We start from the raw sequence: 17,954 nt of genomic DNA, 5'->3' as shown, positions 1-17,954 counted from the left end.
TTTCGTCGGTTAATTTCTCTACATAAACTGATTCTTTTAGAATAGACATAATTATTCGTTACAATTATTCTTTTAAACTTTGTAACTAGTATTTTCAACAACGTGTTTTAATACTTTATGCCCCTGGAATCTTACAACATTACAAAATTTCAATTTTAGAAGCATTTCCACAAGGCCTAATCCACCCTAATCAGTCTCATAATCTTTTGTTGGTTTGTGCAGTAGCACTGAAGGCGTATTGAGTAAGTTTCCTCAGGCGCAGTTTTTATTAAAGAATCATAAGTCAAAAAATTAACTACGAAATCTTTATTTAATAAAATAGGATAATTTTGCTTAACTTAAGCATAACAAAAAGTAATAATATTCACGGACATTAAAACACTGAAGTATTGAAAAGAATAACTTACATAGAATCATCATCAGTCCTAAATATCAGGATTACCTATTTTAGGCCATAAGAAAAAAGAAACAGGAACATACTTCGACATAGTACTTGAAAAGAGAAAGTACTAAACGAATACACTTCACGTAGCTAAGGTGAAAGTCAAATATACTGCATTGCTTCACGAACTTTACTTTCTCTCGACAATATATATCTTGGCGCACGTTCGTTTCGTATGCCTTTCGAGTTTCATTATGCAAAATATCTAAATTTATGCTAACAGTAAAATATATGAAAATTAAAAAATTAAAGTGTATAAACTGATTTATTTACTACAGTGTATTTTCTTTTTATATTAAATTCTTAATTTTTTAATGAAATTTAGCGTTTTTCTTATTTGTGGGTCTGAGGTAAGTGCCTCACTCTCGTCAGACATTCCTGGCTCTGCATAATAACTACACCTAGATCTACGTACGTATTTGAAAATCTCCAAATAATAATGATTAAATCGGTGCAATAATTTTATTCTCATTCTGTGTATTATTCTTATAAAGAAAGAACATTCTTCTCTGGTCTTCTAGAGCGGGAGTGTCACATATATAGTGGACAGGATCGTTTCCGTAATAACCTTTAACGATTTTCTTCGGAAATCTGAAAACATATGGGAATTCCCTGTGGCTGGTAGCTGATTGCGAAATACGTAGGTAACTCTGAAATTTTTTAAATGGACAATATGCGCTAAAAAACAATTATTTATTAGATAAATAAATTTGAACACGTGTGTGTCCGAAGACAATAATTTGTAGCCACAGCTGAAATTTATCTATTATAGAATAAATTTTGAAAGAAAGGAAACCAAAGCTGACGCCAGAGAGTTATCGCGCTATAAGAGTTTTAACTTTAAAGTTGTTCTATATCAAGAAAAATGCCTTCAACGCTTTCAGTTAGCATATAGAAAGGAAGCTCTGTCTCATACCACTGTATTCAGATATTTTACAGAATTTTGCAGAGGTCGAAATTATCTCCTGGATGGAAAAAAAAAAAAAAAAAAATACAAGTAGTCTTTGTCAGCTGTAGTCGCTGAAAGTGTTACATAAAAAAAATGTTAATCTGTAATAATTGCTGTACCTACCATGTGATGCAGAAGGAACCTGACATTAGATCCTCAGTTTTAAATAAAATTATCCGAGAAGAACTGCATATGAAAAAATTAGTTTGTCACTGGGTACCCCTTAAATTAACGGAACATCAAAAACCGGAGTATTCCGAAACAACAAAGAAATCCTGAAAATACTTAAGGAGGGTGGTTAAGTCATAACTAGTGATGAAATAGAAATACCATTTTATGATATTCTAACACATCAAGAAAATAAAGTAGGGATCTTTGAAGACGACCTCAAATCAACGATGATGAAAAAATAAAGAACAATGAAAAGAGTTGAAATATGCCGTTTCCTTCAGAAAAACGGAACTGATCAAAGCCATCAAGTTAGAAAAGAGATACAGCCGACTGGTACATTTCTAAGGGTTAATTTCTTCACGAAATGAATATTAAGGATTCATGCTTCCTCATGATAATGCCTTTTCTCATTCAGCAAAACTTACATTCGAATTTCTTGAACAAAAACACATCAAATTAATAGACCATCCATCCTATCTTCCTGATCTTGCTATGCATTATCTTTAGATATTCCATCTAAAGAAATCTGCGTGGTCGTCATTTTCATTCCGAAAATGCGACTAATGAAGCTATAAAATCATATTTTTCATTGATTCCAAGAAATGATGATAGGTTGAAGCATTTAATCTTTGAAAAGTTCATCTACAAAAGTGTATTGATGTCGGAGGAAATTGATTTACATTTGGTTAGTTTAACATATTCCATTTTGCTGTATCTAAAACATTTCAGAGCAATGCTCATATAACAATCCGTTCAATGTTTTTTTATAGTAACATTTGAAAATATTTTAAAGGGGACTCATGCCATTTTGCTTTATTCCTATCTTCACTGTTCCACGTTTATTTTGCTTTTTCAAGACAAGTTTTAAACAATGTTTTCTCAGATTAGTAAATCAACACCAGTCTGCTTTAAAACTGCAGGTTTTTATTCAACCATCTTATAACTTTTAAAGGTTTTTAACTAGCTAAGAACTGCTTGTAACCGAACCTAACGGCTAACATTAACGAATTATTTCTAATGATTGGCAAGTTATCGCTTCAGTTAATACTTATCTAGGAATGCACAAGATAAAATCAAGGCTGGATAACCATTAAACAATATAAGCACGTGTTTATAACATTAAGGAAAGGGCGCAACAAAAACATTTCCCAGTTTAGCCAGGGAATGCATGGTGCAGCTAAACCAAAACCGAGAGAGAGAGAAGGAATGAAGAAAAAGATAGCGTAAACATATGCGAGGGCACCAAAATCTTTTAAGTGTTTAAGGCTTCTAAAGACCTTAATCCGGCCCTTGATAAAACTAAAGTAATATTTAACGTATAAATTAATTAATTACTGCTTGGAGTAATACAACTAAAAGCTGTAATAAAATAAATGATGGGACAACTGTCGGCTATGAATTATAGCGACTGTTTGTTAAACTAGAGTAGTAATGTGATTATGCAACAGAAGCTTATTCAGAGTTACACTATCTTTTAGGCCTAATGAAAAACCATTAATACTGACAGAACTCGGCTAAACTCAGCTGTTTTAATCCTTTGTGTTTCGAGCGGCTAGAAAGCAACGAGAAGAATTCCACTGAGCTCTCTGTTACGGTTATATCCTAGTTTTAATCTATGCCACTTGCCATTAAATTGATGCAGTACAAATATATTATAAAGGATAACTTCAGTGAAAAACAAAAAAAATAATTGTCAACGTGGACCGTTACTGATGTTAATCTAGCACAACAAAATAATACAAATTTAATTAAAATGTTATGTAATTGCTTTTGAGCAACCAACAAGGAAAATTAAATTATTTATTAATAATTATGGCGGTTTTATTTCGCAGTAGCCGAAAAAGATTAAGGAATTCCTGACTAAAATATTTCTATTCTTTCATTCCTTCACATGTATGCTAAAGATTTAAACGGAAAAATGTGTTTTCCTTCTTTGAATCCCAAACTGGAGTATACGGAATTCAGATAAAGACCTTTCGCTCAAAGCAACGCGGCGAATAAAGATATGAACATAAGATAAGCAAGCTTTCTTAAATTTTCTACCAATTATAGTTCTACAAAGAATACCAATTCTATTACGCATCCTTGATCGTTGCTAAATGTAGCGCATAAACACCATTATACTAGCAGTCTAACTACAGAAAAGATTCTTTTTTCTGTCTTCCCTAATTAAAGTTAAGTTGAAGAGCCAATAAGTGCTTTGATAATGAACGCAACACTGAAAAATTCTTTTACGAAGAATTCGAATGTTATTGTGATCTGAAAGGATCCCGATCAGGTCCTGATTTCATCATGCCCAAAAGCGCCTGCTTGGAACTGCTATCTTACAGGTGTCAGTTTGACTTTTGATCCGTTTGAACAGGGGCGTAGCTAGAGGGGGGCAAGGGGGGACATCTGTTCCCGGGCGCAGAATCCAAGAGGCGCCAAATTGATGTTACGAGATTTTAGAATTAAATGTTTTCCATCCTTGGCAAGCAGTAGAGGGCGCGAAATTTTCAGTTGCCCCTGGGCGCTGAAAACCCTAGCTACGACTCTGCGTTTGAAGGACGAAAATCCCAGAAGACGGATCCAAGGGTCTTCCAAATCCTCTTCCCCTACCACCAAACTCTCGAGGTATTTTCAGCTCGACAATATTTTAAGTACTTCCATGACGCAGATGCTTACAAAAATCCATATCTTCTCCTGGATTCGAATCCAGGCCCAACACTTTGCAGCAGTTTTCCCCTACCACCATGTCAACAAATAAGCATAATTCGCATGCGAGTCAGATTACAGCTTCAGATAAGATTACTCCTGATTTAATCTTAGACTGGAAAAATATAACTGCAATGTTTAGCCCCAAAACGCTATTAGTCTTGAAAAGTGATTTCACACTTCATTCCACTCTGTTGCCATTCGTTAAAAATGTAAGATATTTATGTTTCAAATTTATTCTGTTATGGATTAACAAACTAAGCTATTTAAAACCAATACAGCATTTAAAATGCATTTAATTTATGATGTATCTAATTAAAAACATTCAATATTTTTACAGAATTACATCATGTATTTTTCCTCTTTACAAATATACAGAAGCTATCTAACGCTCCCATGTTAGTTAAATCGTTCTCACCTCTTTTTGCCTCCTACAGCCCTTTCACCATTTCTCGACAACGATTCCCTCCCTCCTTCCCAAAACTCGAAAAATACATATACTTTTATTTAAATTTAAAATTTTTTAATGCGTTTAGTATATTAAACAAGAAAATGTATAGAAAAGGTTGATAAATACCAAAACTTGAAGAAATATTTTACATTCATAAACTGAAAATAATACCTAACAGACAAATAAAAAGCTGATGGCATTTTCTTCCTTGGAAACTATGAAGTTTCTCCCTGGTTGAGAATTCCTGCTCTAGAAATATATTCATCTCGTATCGTATAAAATATTTCGGTATTTTACCTGGACCATCTCTATTGATAATTTCTACTGATACATCATATTAAGCTTTAAAAGAGCCCTTTTGGGTGACCGTTAAAATCTGAACCCTTTCAGACTTTTTAATGTTTTTAAAATTTTTGTTTTTTTCTTTTCCAAATTTTATAACCTGTCGCAAATTCTACAGGTGCGTTAAATGTAATAGAAAGATTTAGTGCCTTTGCATTGTCTAACAGCAAAACTAAGGCAGAGATTTATTTATTTTCGTATTAAATCTTTATCCTGTGCCATTTTCGAAAATTCACGTAAGAACGATAGAGCCCAGTAACTGGCAACCCTTACAAATTTGTATCTTTTTATTTTGTTTTGTTTTCCAGCCACTTTCGTAAATTTTAATTCTGGGCACGAAAAATTAATTTTGAGACGCATCAACATCCTTTTATACCTTCCATCACTCTTTTTTTTTCCCTTCCGAAAGTTCTTCATATTCTTTTTTAACTAGCGGTTCAAGTTCAATATTCAAGCAATGCACTGTATCGTGATAGTAGGAAGTTTATGAGGTAGCTTGCTGCCGTTAGCTTCTTATCAAAGTAATGAAGGACGAATAATAAAAACAAACTTAAAGAAACGTGATAAGTATATGAATTCTATTAAAGTATTGAAAAAAACAAGACCAGCACTAGCGTTTTAGGCATGGAACTCGCCTGGATGTGTAGAATTTTATCAAGTAATCTTGGAAAGTCTGCAGTTTCATCTTTATAGCTAAATATTTTGATTGGAAACTATGTGAAATATTTCACAGAAATCGAAAAAAAATTATGTATTTAAATAAAATGATTTCCAAAATACAACAAAGCCTGAATCATCGTGTTAAGAATTGCGTAGAATAATATGGATGAAATTATAGTGGCTTCAGTAAGAATTCAATTATTCTTTCCGAAGAAATGTAACTGCAGGCAAATATTTTTCTCTATTTGGTTAATTTTAATACAGAAAAAATATTACAGACTTTAAATCTTTTAAAGGGACAAGATCTCTAGGAGCTAATAATGTCAAACTAGAGTTTTGGGTAGCATTAAGGAGAAAATTAAGTAGCTTTTCTAGACATTTTCCTTTTTTCTATAGGTTCCGGAAAAGCGTCCAGAATTAACACCGGAAAACAAAATATTTACTTTCAAAAAAGAGTAAAGGGACAAATCTGGAAGAGAATTGAGCATAATTTAATTTCAATGTAATTGATTAATAATTGAACTACAAAGTAATTGCAGAAATAAGTAATTCAGTTACAATGTAATTACATTGTAATTGAATTACTAAAACTTGAAATTATGTTGTAATTGGATTATTGATATGTGTAATTACAATTAATTACAGTGTAATTTCTGCTACAATATAATTGCAATTACAGTTAAAGCAATTACAATGCAATTGTAATTATAAACCTTGAAATAAAACATTAGTTCAGTTACAATGTAATTGCATTTTAAATCGTACAGTTACAGCATAAAGTTACTTTGTAATTATAATTAGATTTTACGATTAATTTTTAATTATAATTAGATTATAAGATTAATTTTAAACTAGAATTGCAATGCTGTTCCAAATGCATTATAATTTTAATTAGATTTCATAATTGCAGTGTAATTGCAATTAGCTTATACTTTGCAATTATAATTACAGTGAAATTATAATTGGAAAAGCAATCACGATGCAACTGCAATTGCAAAATCTAATTATAATTACAATATAATTCTAATTGCAATCGCAATTACATTTTGCCCAACCGTGGTCTGGGATTTACTTGTGTTCTAATTTATGAATGACCAAAATGAAGATTATTCCATGCATTCAGAGTGAAATTCCACTAACGTAATTCCTACTATAGATTTTAGAAAGATTTTGTATTCTGATAAAACACATTAAAGTTTCACGATACCATAACATAGCAAAATTTATTTTATTTCCAGAAAATACTTACCTTTATTCTAAAAAATTTTGTACTTTTTGATTCCGAGTCTTTTCGAAATTGTATTAGAGGGACAGGAAATGAAGATTAATAGTATGAAAAGATCTATTTTTATTTCTCATACCATATGTATACTTTTATATGACTGGATACCTCTAGAATGGTAGATAGTAGACCATGGTTCTACTTTTAAGAGATGAATCAAATGAAATGAATATTCAAGACTGCGACACTTCTGTTTCCCCTAAATCAGCGATTCTCAACGGGTGGTACGCATAAAAAAAACAGGTGGTACTCAAAGGGACAAAGTATTTTTAAATATTAAATTCAAAAATATCGTTAAGAAAAAGAACAATTGATACAAATTTCCTGTGATCGAACTCTAACTGAAGATTTCAAAAATAGCAGACTTGTTAACTTTTGGCTGAACCGGAAAAAAAAAAAAAAAAAAAAAAAAAATTAAAAGCATTTAATAAAGGTATCAAATTTTTATTGCCTTTTGCAAAACCTATTTTTGTGAACAAGGATTTTCATCCATGTTTTATTTGAAAAATAAATGCAAAACAAAATTAAAATTGAATCCTAATCTACGGTTGAAACTAAGTGAAATAAGACCAGACAAAGAAACTGATCTCTCTTAAACAGGCCCAAATCTCACACTAAATTTTAGATTTAAAGTATTGTAATTTAAATTTTGATAATTAAAATGGGAACCCATTTTTAATCGAATATTTTTATGTGTGCATATTTAATACAAATAGCCAACAGGTTGGGCAAATAACAAAATATATTTTTTTATGTTTGAAAAACTGAAAAATAATCTTTGTAAAATGTAGTGGTGGTACTAAAGTTTTTCAATTTTTGTTTAGCTGAGACGCGATAGTCAAAAGGTTGAGAACCGCTGCTCTAAATCATTTAGCAAAACTGAACGAAACACAATTTTTTACAACAGTCCCGTTGAAGAAAAGAAAAGAAATCTCATGCGGCCAGCACATAGCCTCCAGAGGACAATCAGATTTTATTCACGAACGATCAAGTTGAAAGTTTACTTAAAGCTCGTTGCTATTCCGCCAGTTCCATGTCTCGTGTAACTAGTAAAGTAATAGTTTATTTTCTTAAGTAAACTATCACTTCCGGTTGATCGTTCGTTCTGATCTGATTTGTTTATAAACTTTATGGCTCAGTATTAATTACTAACACCACTCATTTTTTTATTATTCTATTTTCCCATACGCCCGGCTAGCTCAGTCGGTAGAGCATGAAGGCAATGATAATTATACATGCTCATGTACACATCCGTTCTCATGCTTCAACTTAAAAATATCGCATCGATCGTAGTATAGCTTCAGTGATTTAACAGGCACAGAATTTTTAAAGACAGCGTATCTTTAAAATTCCTGATAGAGGGTTAAGTGTTGCCATACCTTTCATATATTATTAATATTTACTGTATTATTTCTTTTGACAGCGATAACATTTCGTTGCAGCATCCTTTTATTTGAAAAGAGGTTTCACACGAGAGTGAAATGAATACATTAAAGACTGGAGGCTAATACATTTAATTGTTTCATAATGAGAGCTCGTCTTCATAATGAGCTTACTTACGTTGCATTTGGCCTAATTCCAAGAATGCATTGAATGACTGTAAATGTAATATATTGTTCTCAGTAACATACCTACTTTAAATGCCAAATTTGAGAAATTTTGGATTATCTCCTAATATATTTTTTTACGAAGGTATATTCAGAGCTTCAAGTAAATATCCCATCCGGTTTATTAATTTAAACTAAACTCTAATATGTTGCTCCCTTTGATATAAAAGTCTTAAATACTAAAGTTGATATTATTCGGGTTAAATTTAAAAATAGTTTTCCATTAAAATTTGTTATGGGTTTAAAGTGAAGTACAACATCCAGTTGTTCATTAAAGAGTGTTATGGATTTCATATAGAGTACCACTGCAGCTTGTCCAGTTTTATGCAAAATCTAATTAACTCTTCATATGAATGTAGAAAGCTTAAATACCGAAAATGGAAATTTTTGGAAATTCCGTATCAAATTCGTGGACGAAAAAAATCTTCACACACATATACACATATACACGAACGCACAGACATCGCTCTAAAGATAGAAAAGGCATGTCGTGAGGACCTTAATTCATGCTCATTCACGAAAAATTCACTATCGAATTTTTGGATCGAAAACATCACCTCTTTTATCTTTGTATAGTATATAGATTGATGGGAGCTAGCGATAAAATTGGTTTCCGAAGCCGAATAGTCAAAAGAGGAAAAATCATTAATTGAAAAAATGAAATTAAAATAAAAATGTCTGAATGCTTTCCGATTTTATATTATGCCCAAAAGGGCGTTTTTTTAATGTTTTAACGTTACCTTTATTTAGTAAAAAATATCATGTTCTTCGCACTTAAACCATATAAAATTGAATTCAACAGCAATATCACAAAATATTTAAAAACAGCATATCTTAAAAATTTCCGATAGATAGTCTCAGAGATAATTTTTTTTTGTAATGTTTCCATTGCTAGCTTTGAAATTGTTGAGTATGTTAAAAAAATCGTTAAAGTTTTGCAAAATGTGAAATAGATAATAAAACAAATTCGAAAATCAAATTTCAGGCTTCCAGGTGCCCATGTTCAGATGGAGGATTATGTTATTCAAAATTTGAATGGAGGATTATGTTATTCAAAATTTGATGGCTCTAGGTACCGTTTTTTTTTCACAATGCGAGAAACATACCTACATTCATGCACATTCTCTTTATTTAATTTCCTTTAAAATAATACAGGGTGATAATATTTGGTGGCAACGATTTGAAAAGTGATTCAGCCTTTTACAGTAGTTCAACGCAAAATCCGGTTTCGAGATTAATAGCCTTTGAGCTAACTCTCCTTTGGGCTAAAAATGTGCTGGGACTGTGTGTAAATATAACTGAAAGTAGCTGTTACTCATTTGAGTTTCTGAATGCGAATATCTAAAAGGTAGTTTTTACAACAGATGCATTAAAGCATTCAAATACTGTATTTGAAAGAAAACTAAAATTCAGAATTTTTATCTAACGGATTTCACTTTTAAAACGATTCTCAACATAAATGTTTTTGCTTATCTTTTCAGAGGTCAAATTTATTTAAGACGTAATTTTAATAATTTTTAAGACAATTTGTGCTTTAAAAAATCGTTTCCTTCTGAAAGGATGTTTAAATGCTCTTTGCGGAAAACTGGCACAAAAATTTTAATTTACTGTAATTTTAATAAAATGTTCACATGAACAAAATGTCGCAATCTGAAATCAGTTCTCATGTTTAGACCCATGGAATTACGACTAAGTGTGCAAGCAATATTTCGTCGTTTAATCTTGAAACTCCTGGTATGTGGCATAAACACACACACTTGTAATCAAGATGCTAACAAAATGGTGAACTACAGATCTAGAATGTTTACAGAAATCTTCAGAACTATGTATATATATGTTATAAGATATTTTCTTCCTCCTGCCAGTATGCCTTCGTGGTGTAAGGGTAGCACACTCGGCGCGTATTCGAGAGGTCCACGGTTCGAGTCCTGGAGAGGCCACTGCACATTTTTCCCGTCTCCTACTTCAAAAAAAAAACAATATGACTCTATATGAGTTTAATTAGGTTGGTAGTAGGGTTCTGAGGGATCAGCTTCTTGAGTTTATGCCCTGTCCACCAAACGGTAAAGGTGTGATGAAAAGTTTCAAATAATGAGCCATTTGTAGACTTCCTAACATGAAATTTACTGTTTTCATCAATAAATGTGTGTAAATTTCAAAAACGAAACCGGCCAACTGCACGAAAAGTATTTTCTTTTATTTCAGACTCCATGAGAATTTTCACTCTTTTCTGAAGGAGACATTTAGCAATGTTCTTCTGTTTTTGTTTCAAAACATTGGGAGGCTATTTACTAAATGCTATTTCTTAAATCCAAATAACTGTAGTCAAAATCCAGAGAGAAAGAAATTAATTGCATAAATTCGCGCATTAAAATTTACTCACTAATGATTAGGTTTGAAATTTTATATTTGAGTCCTCATTTTGCACACGGAACTTAAATTTTAGTTTTTAAAGAATTTGAATTGCTTTCTTGTCTTTTTTCAGCACATCAATAAGCAACATTAATACAAATTGAGAGGATTAAAACTATCGCAAGTAAGACGATATTTGAATAGTTTGCATTCTTAATGCATTCGTTAAATTTTATTATAAATATCTATAATTTGATTTTGCAATTTTCCACCACCTAATTTTTATTTTATTTAGACAAAATTTTTCTGTACTCCCTTCATTATTTCCGATTGATATTGTTACATTTTGTCTATGGTTACATTTATCTTCATGGCTATGGTTGATGTTGTGCTATTAAATTTTTCAATTCTCAGAATATGATTAAATTTATTTAAATGCTTTATTAAGCTCTGTCTAAGGGATTTGAGTATAAAAAAAGTACCTCTTAGAATTTTCTGCATTGGCATTTTTTTTTCTTTTTTGCGTCTCCTGTTTGTAATAAAGTTGCCCGTTCATTAGATTTATAAAAGCAGAAAACATGAAAAATGTGAAAAATATCCTCCTCGAGATTCGTATTCGGGGCCACTTGATTCTTAGCCGGACGCGTTTCCATTTACACGACGAAAGCATACTGTAAGAGGGAGAAAATACCTTACACATATTTAATTTAACAGCAAAATGAGAGGAGGCGCTTGCAGTGCAAGGCAACTTAAAGAAAAAAAAAATCATTATTCTGCGAGTGAAAGTGAGATTGTGCCTACAGTGTGGCTACAAGAAAACATCAAGGCACGTCAACAAGTGATAGAATGATTTATAAGCTTAAGAAGGGGAGTAGTTTGACGTCTGTCGCCTTATCTCGCTCTGGTTTGGATTGGCTTATTTTGATTACGGAAAAGCATTCGAGGGCTATCTTCACAAGGGAAGAGATGCGTGCGTAGAGGAATTTCTTGTGGAAACTAGCTTGTATATACATTACGAATAGGGAAAACAACGGAAACGCCCTTATAACTAAAGTTCCCGGCACGTTCGCCGGGATTAAAACCCAGGACCAAACTACCAGTGAAGAACGACTTTACCGCTCGGCCGCTTGGTGGGCCGCCTATGGTTTCGAAATGAAAAAGAAATGTTGCTTCAAGAGCTCCGAAAACCTTCTAAGAGGTAGGCACAGCCGTAAGAAACGTTGGTTGTGGTAGGCCAAGGTAAACAACGGTGACTGATGACCGATCTATAGGCTTGCGGGCGAAAAGAGATCGAAACAAAACAGGAGGCAACATTGCTCAATAGCTGTGCATGGCACCCGGACGACAGGTGTCTCGGCTTATTGTGGCCAGATGACTTCATAAAGGTGGCCTATTCGACCACTGTTCTGAAAGCTGCATACTATTGATAACAGCCTATCGGCAACACCGTTTACAGTGGTATAGAGAACACAAAGACACCTCATCAGTGGAGTCAGGTCCTCTTTACCGATGAGAGTCGTTTCATTCTAGCAAACGATTCTCGGCACAAGCTGACATTGACAGCGGCAAGGATACGCTTTCATTCCACTAACATCAAAGAAACTGTTGGGGTGGTCCTGGCGTGCTTATATGGGGAGGCATTATGATGAACGAACGGACGGAGCTATACATTTTCGACAGAGATTCACTTACGAAAATCCTTATGTTGATGACGTTATCCTCCCCCACTAAGGCTTATCCAGGGTGCCATTGGTCCCATTTGTTTTTATGGATGAAAATGCACGGCCACATATCACTCATGCTGTTGCGAAGCTCCTGGAAATTGAAGACTTCCACAGAATGGATTTATCAGCGTGCTCCCCAGATTTAAATTCCATCGAACATATGGGCCCACCAGCGGCCGAGCGGTAAAGTCGCTGAACACTGGTAGTTCGGTTCGAAGTTCAAACTCCGCGAACGGGCTGGCTGCATGGGCTGCATGGGCGTTTTTTCCCCATGTGTAACGTGTATACGAGCCAGTTTCCCTTAGAAAGTCCTCCACGAAGGCATCAGTCCCCTTAGGCAGATAGCCCTAGTGTGCTTTGCCATAATTAAATTCACCACCACACCATCGAACATATATGGGATACTTTAGGAAGACGCATAGCGGCTCGATCCTACCCTCCGGAGAACACCAGACAACTGCAACATATGCTCCTTGCAAGAATGGAAACTCTTACCACAAAAGCTGTTAAATAATTTTGTGATCAGTACCTACAGACGGCGCAACGAAACCAGTGTAGTTAAGGGACTCCATATCCTTTATTTACTAAGGCTCTTTGGTTTCTTTTTCTCACTCTTGACCAGGCAGTTTTTTGTACCAGTCTGTAACCAGAACGTTTTTCTGTTCGTTCCGTACACTGTGCGCCCTATTAATTTTTTGCTGCTATACTTTTCATATTCTTTAAGTATCACAATGTGCCTCTGCTGTATAAATTTCATGCCTTCCAGTTGATTTTTGCGGAATTATGGCCAAAATCAGAAACGTTGCTTCACTTTTGCACACTTGTGTAGTAGCTGCCGATGACGAAATGCTGAAAAATAATATCTAAATCAAAGAGCAAGAGCATAATTTTGCGTTTTCCTTCACTTTTTTTATTTATCTGCTATTTCGCATGCTTCTACGGTGAGCAAGCATGAAGACAAATACTTCATGTCATACTTAATAGAATAAAAGCAGCCAGATTCTGGGATCTAGAAAAACGGAACTACATAGCTTCCGTCCAAACGCTTCCCGCTTGCATTTTTGTACGCTTCAGGACTGATTATTAACTGTAACTAGGTTTTATATATACATAAATGCATTATGGGCTCTTTTTTTTTTTAGATAAACGTTGGTAAATTGATATTAAACTGATAGAATCAATAGAGCAGAAAACGTAGTCTTTAGAAACGTTTGGGCAAAAATGTATTAAAATTTTACTAATTGAAATTAACTTTGTTAAGAAAAGAAAGTATCAAAAATTCCTATAGGAATATTTCATAAGTTAATAATATTTCAAGAGATATTGCCCCCAGCACAAAATGTTGTCATTTTGGACTGAATGAAAGTAAAATTAATTTCACCTAGTAATATCCCTTGTCAGCTTGCTATTGTGGTTATGCCCATCATCATCACAAACTTTCAGTTTAATATGGAAAGGCTAGCAGTCTTTCCTTAGTGTAAAAGTCTAGCAGTCTTTAGTGTAAAAGGCTAGCAGTCTTTCTTTAGTGTTTCCTTAGTTCTCTTTCCTTCTTTTTTAGTGTAAAGCATTTAGCACAGACTCCTTTAGTTGAAGATAGTTGGGAATATTGCAAATAGTAGCATATTTTTATTTAAATTAAGATTCCGCTTTATTGCTTTAAAAAATGCTCTTTTCTTGTGCATTATTATCTCTTATAGATTAGTTTTATACTTCTTTTCATATAAATAAAGCGAGAAAATATCTATTATACAATACCATAATATCAATGGATAGTTTAGATCCTGCCAGTTTGATGACTGGAAGTTCATTAAACATATTCATGTTTTTATTTCCGAAAATATTAAAACAAAAATGTTTTTCGGAATGTTTTTTTAAGAAACTGAGTATAGGAATTGAAAGAAATTTAGCGTATATAATAGGAAATATAAATTTTTTTGAAGGGAGATGGTGATAGATGATGCATTTAGATGTTTCAATAATTTTACCTCACCAAAAATGTAAGAGAAAAGAAATAAAACTGGTATAACATTGAACAAAAGAAAAAAGATAAATATATAATAAGGGAAACTCTAGTACCTCCTTTTTTTGATGAACTGTAATAAAAGTAATCAGATTACAGACTATTGTAGACAAAAACGATATAGGAAAAGGGTTTTATGAAACATGCTTTGGAAATCCAAAATTATTTTTATAGATAAAAGATTCAACTGAAACACTCATACCTAAGCTAAAGATGGACACAGCTTTTCAATGTTACTCATAGAAATGTATTTCAGCTTCTATCTGCGCAGAATGAACATTAGATGTTTTCTGCCAAGATCTACCAACAAATTGCATGTGAGAATCATTGCTTTGAGTGGATAAATTTCATTTTGGGAACACTTTTACCGAAAGTTCATAAAACATTATGATGAAAGCAAAATTCTAAAGCTGAATTATTCATGTAATCTCAGTGGCTGTGCAACATGGCGTTATAGAAATTCAGCCATGTAAGAAGAGATTAATAATGACTTAGTCATGTGAGTTTTACATAGAAGATTAAGTCTATAAGATTTTGTCCGATAAATATATCGCCCTATATGATCGATGCTTGTGAGACAAATTAGCTTCTAAGAGTTTTGAACCTAGAAGGGGTTTTGGCGAATATGCGCGCATAATCAACCAAGCATGAAGTTTTCTCCGATGCTTATGATGGTAGGTTAATGGCATCAGGAATGTTAATAGCAACTGATGTTGTACCTCAGTGCATCCAAGAAGAAACAAATTTTAGCCAGTCTATCCTTAGCAATCTGATATCATGTTAGGCAGAAAGATGTATTTCTATAGCACAGCTTATCAAAGTTACCTGGCTCCGTGCTGGTCAATACGCATATTATCATCACAAACTTATGTAACAAGCGAATATGAAATGTGTAAAGCCATGTTTAGTCACAAATTGCATCTATTTGTGGGACAACGGACATCATGCTAAAGATATCTAGTTTGTCCTCGGGCAAATACAAAGCTGTTTAACGTAGAAAACTAAACATACTTGAAGGTATCTTGTAATATAAGCACAACTACTATAGCATGATTGGCCTTGTTGATTTTACCGAGACATCCTTTCAGTTATTGGTATATTTTTCATTTCGCTGATAAATGTATAACATTTAACCGAAATCTAAAATTTATTTAATTTGTATAAATTTTATTTAATTATATATTAAAGCTATTTCATAAAGTTGTAATGAATAAATTTTTATGTAAAGAACATAAAATAGTTACTGTTGCTAAAGTAAAGATTTATGCAACATATTTTCTCAAATCTGTGCTTAAATTTATATTAGTCACGTTTATTGTTTGGGAAAACAGATCAGACACTTCTTGTACATCCTTACAATTGGTGAAAGAATCATACTGCTGCTGAGATTAACAATTACGCATATTTTACGTAACAATAGCATTTTAAAAGATAATAAAGGATATGATGATATGAAGACAAAACATCGTTGAAAACATTCAAAAAATTAAACCGTAACCTAAATTGGCAGCAAAATAAAGCAGCTACAACTTTCGTTAATAACTCCAATTTATTGCTTTTTCATTTATTGCACAAATATATTCCAAACCAAATTATTGTTTTTATTACTAATTTTCAGAAAGTATATTGTTTATTTGCTTTATCGATAATGTGAAAGCATACGAGGGTTATCGAACTAAGATAACAAATGACTGGGGGATTTTTTAAGAGAAACTTGTTGATATTCACGATACACTTGAGGAAAAGCAAGAAAACGTTCATGTAGGCAGCGCGTTCACCAAGATTCGAACCTTGTTCGAGCTACTAGTGTTCAGCCTAGTCGATCTACCAGCTGTCGTGTGCATTCCGTCAGTGGTGAAACCCTGGAAGAGTACAAATACATTTTTGATGCATTGATTAAATCAGAATACTTTAAATGCATAAACATTAATTCAGCGCTTTATGTGGAGTAGAAATCTGTCAGGCACTACATAAACTAACAGACCAATAACTGTACCATCAGTTCATCTAAAGAAGGTAATTTTTATGAATTTAACGATAAATAACATTTTGCAAGAACAAAAGAGCTCTTTTTCGAACAACGTAGCCATTTCCTTTTACAAAATTAATAAATCATTGGAGCTAAACTTGATGATAAAAATGGAAAGACTACTATTTCCAAAATTTCACTAACCATTAATTATAGACTGAAAGAACTAGAAAAGACAAGTATTGGACTATGAAATTATTGGTGAAGCGTTTGAGATTAAGCAAATAAGAGATCGTTTTCCTTTGGTGTGTTCAAATGCTTTGCTGAAAATCACAAGAATCAATAACTATTTCAATTCAAAGAAATCTTTTACATGTGCTAGGATTTTATTATTCATCCTATTTTTATTAAATAAGGAAAAAACCGTACGTACTTGAACACGTAGGTTGCATGTTATAAACTTATTTTATCGTTTAAAGTTTAGTCTTTTAAAATTCATTTAAGAATCACTGTAAAAGCAAAGTAATAACCAAATGAACTTATTTAATTGTTTTGTTTTGTTTTGGGAAGCGAGAACTTGTGAAATATTTATTAGAAAAATATCGCTGTGTTTTCTAATGACCGGAAACTTGAAACTTGATGTATTCATCAGGAATAATCCATACCTATCGGTTGTTTAGCCCTCTCATCACAGAGAGCGTTGCCCAGGATGCACCACAGGGAGTGACTGATTTACATCCTCTAAAACGAGAAGTTCAGTGCCCGTTTTGACGGAGAACACCCCGAGGTACAGATGCAAGGGTCTTTGCACCTTTTCCCGTATCACCAATACCTCTAGAAAATACTTTCGGCTCTCCAATAATTTAAGTCATACCACAGACACTTGCAAACATCGAAGCCTTCTCCGGATTTCCGAGCTCGGGCCCAATGATATAGCAGTTATTTTAGAGTTGAAAAGTATAGAAATATATATATATATGTGTGTGTGTGTGTGTGTGTGTAATATTTTAATTGCGTAAAATAGACCGGTACTTTAACTTTCGATGGTCGCCATGGCTGAGGGTGAAGAGCATACAAACGAAACTAACAAAAACTGGATTTTAACGAATCACCAAGCTTTATTTTCACACATATCAAATTATTTTGGTAGACATTTATCCAATCGTAGTGAAATAAAATAATTTTTATGTACTCTGGTTTTAAAAGTACGACGTAAGCATCTTAGACAGGAAAGCATAAGCAGCGCGGAGATGTTGGCAGGGCAGAAGTTAAGAAAATGAGTGACGTAGTT

Source organism: Stegodyphus dumicola, chromosome X1 (genome assembly GCF_044657685.1).
Source record: "Stegodyphus dumicola isolate Sdum_Otavi_A_Nest chromosome X1, ASM4465768v1".
Classification (NCBI taxonomy): Eukaryota; Metazoa; Arthropoda; class Arachnida; order Araneae; family Eresidae; genus Stegodyphus; species Stegodyphus dumicola.
The sequence above is the reverse complement of the archived record's forward strand: the minus strand, read 5'-3'. Positions refer to the sequence as shown.